Genomic DNA, 2,523 nt, shown 5'->3' with positions numbered 1-2,523 from the left:
CCTCCTGGGTTAGGTGGAGGTCCTGTATCCTGGCTAGGAACCTACATGAGTGGTCAGACCTGGCTGACTGCTCCTCCCAGCAGATCTCTGGGTAGTTTAGGTCACCCATGACAACCACATCCCTTGACTTTACAGCCTCCATGAGCAGACCTGAGAATCCAGGTCCAGCTCATCCCCCTGGTGAGGTAGTCTGTAGTAGATGCTCACTATCAAATCCCTTTCCCCACAACCCCCTTGGATTCTTACCCAGAGCGCCTTGGTTTGCCCCTCCCCTGACCCCATCCTGGTCATTGAGGACATGTATTGCTCTTTGACATAGAGCACAACACACCCCCTTTTTTTCCCCCTGCTCTGTCTTGCTTGTACAGCCTGTAGCCCTCGATGTCCACTGCCCAGTCATGGGTAGAATCCCACCAGGTCTCCATGAGCCCCACTAGGTCTGGGTTTTTGCTAACTAGCAGGAGGGTGAGTTCCTCCTGTCTATTCCCCATGCTCCAAGCATTTATGTAGAGGCATTGGAGGCCACCTGTGGATGCACATGCTGCCCCCTTGTTCCTAAGCCTGCCCTGGCCCCTGTCACTTACCTGGGTACTACCTGTGTATGTCACCTGGCTTGACTGCGAAGTATCCTCATGTTCCTTTGTGTCCCTGTCCCCTGGCGAACCTAGTTTAAAGCTCACTGTACAAGATCAGCCAGCCTGGAAGAAAAAACATGCTTACCTTTCGGGGAGAGATGAAGCCCGTCCTGCCTGAGCATGTCCTCTGTGCAGAAATGTGGGTCATGGTCCAAGAACCCCAGGCCCGCCCGGTAACACCAGCTCTGAAACCGCTAGTTGACCTCACTGATGCATGCCTCATGGTGCTGTCTGCATCTGCCCACTGGAAGAATACAAGAGAAAACCACCTGCACTCCCATCTGCTTGAGCTTGGCCCCCAGAGCCTTGTAGTCCCTTATGATTTAGTCTGGGCTGCTCCCAGCCATGTCATTTGTTCCCACGTGGACGAGGATCATGAGGTATTGATCAGAGAGTCAGATCATCTCCGTGATGTCCCGAACCCAAGCTCCAGGCAGGCAACAAACCTCATGTGCCATGGAATCAGGATGACAGATGGGCCCCTCTGTTCCTCTTAGGATGGAGTTGCTGATGATGAGGACCCGGCATCTCCTGCTTTTTCCAGCATTGCTCAGACTGTGCCATGCATGCAGTGGAATCGGCTCCTCTGGAGGCATCCTCACCTACCACCTTCTCCACAGCTGCTAGGGCCTCATACCTGTTCCCCAGCTGTACCTGGGGAACTGACACTGTGGTAACACGAGTAGCCCTGGCTCTGGAGGTGACTGTCTGCCATACTGCTGCATCAGGTCTCCTCGTCACTAGTCCGATTCATTCTAGGGCCCATGGCAGCTTCCATGTGTCAGTCCTGAAAAAAAATACTTTTTTTCACCATAAACTTATAAACTTCCTGCTCTAGTACCTAGCAGGCAAATCCCTAAGCCAGAGAGCTAGGACAGCTATACAAGCTTTCCACAGTCCCTGCCTATACCAGGACCACACTCACCTGCAGATGTTAGCCTAACACCACTGCACAGTAAAAAAAAAAAAAAAATCAAACCCTTGATGGATGGCCCTGTGCCCTGCAAGAAGAAGCCAGAGTCAGCCACAAACATTGCCCTTTTGCCTGCCTGTATAATGCATAGTGCCAGAGATGCAACAAAAGCCTCCAAGCCTACTGGCTTCTTCGTGGCCTCAACTGTCTCGACTGCCCCAAAATTAAAAAAGAATTAAAAAAGCCCCACCATCTTCCCCTTCCTCAGAGACACTCTGAGTGCTCCGATTGAAGCAGAAGCCTAAATCTGGGCTTTGGCATGGCATGCCAAACCCCAAAGGGACTTGGCACGCTATGCTAAGGCAGGCATCTTTCTACCCAGGAGCCTTGCCACTTGTTCGATTGGTTCTGTGGCCCATGGCAGCTTCTATGCATTGTGGTGAAAAACGCATGTTTTTGTGCACACCCAGGTGGGGCTCTGGCCCCACACCCAGGCTTGGAGATATAAGATCTCTCTCTCTCTCTCTCTCTATCTATAAGAGACAGAGAAATTGTAGGGCTAGGATCCCAATGGACACCAAGAGGAAAGGTAATTACAGCATGGGGAAAGGTGTTGGCAAGGCCATGGCAAATATTTTGGTTATGGTCTAGAAGGGCATTGTTTCCAAAAAAGTGGCAGCATTTAAGCCTGTGCTACTGCTGATTATTCTATATATGGGAATTGTATTCTGCCCAACATGGTGACAGATACGAAAAGTACAGAGGAAAATATGCGTGGTCTTCTGGAATGCCAAAAGAATAAGGTTAGCAAGAGCTGAACTGTACGAAGCAAGAGAGATTGGCTGATGGAGGCTGTCAGACTTGGGATTGTTCATCTGTGAGAAATATGTGAAGTGTGGTATGCAACATGGTGACAGACCACGCATCACCTGATTTCATGCCTCTGCAATTTTGAGGAAATGGGGAGTATATCAG

The sequence above is a fragment of the Crocodylus porosus genome, unplaced genomic scaffold (genome assembly GCF_001723895.1).
Source record: "Crocodylus porosus isolate Cpor-Errol unplaced genomic scaffold, CroPor_comp1, whole genome shotgun sequence".
Lineage (NCBI taxonomy): Eukaryota > Metazoa > Chordata > Crocodylia > Crocodylidae > Crocodylus > Crocodylus porosus.
Note: the sequence above shows the minus strand (reverse complement) of the source record.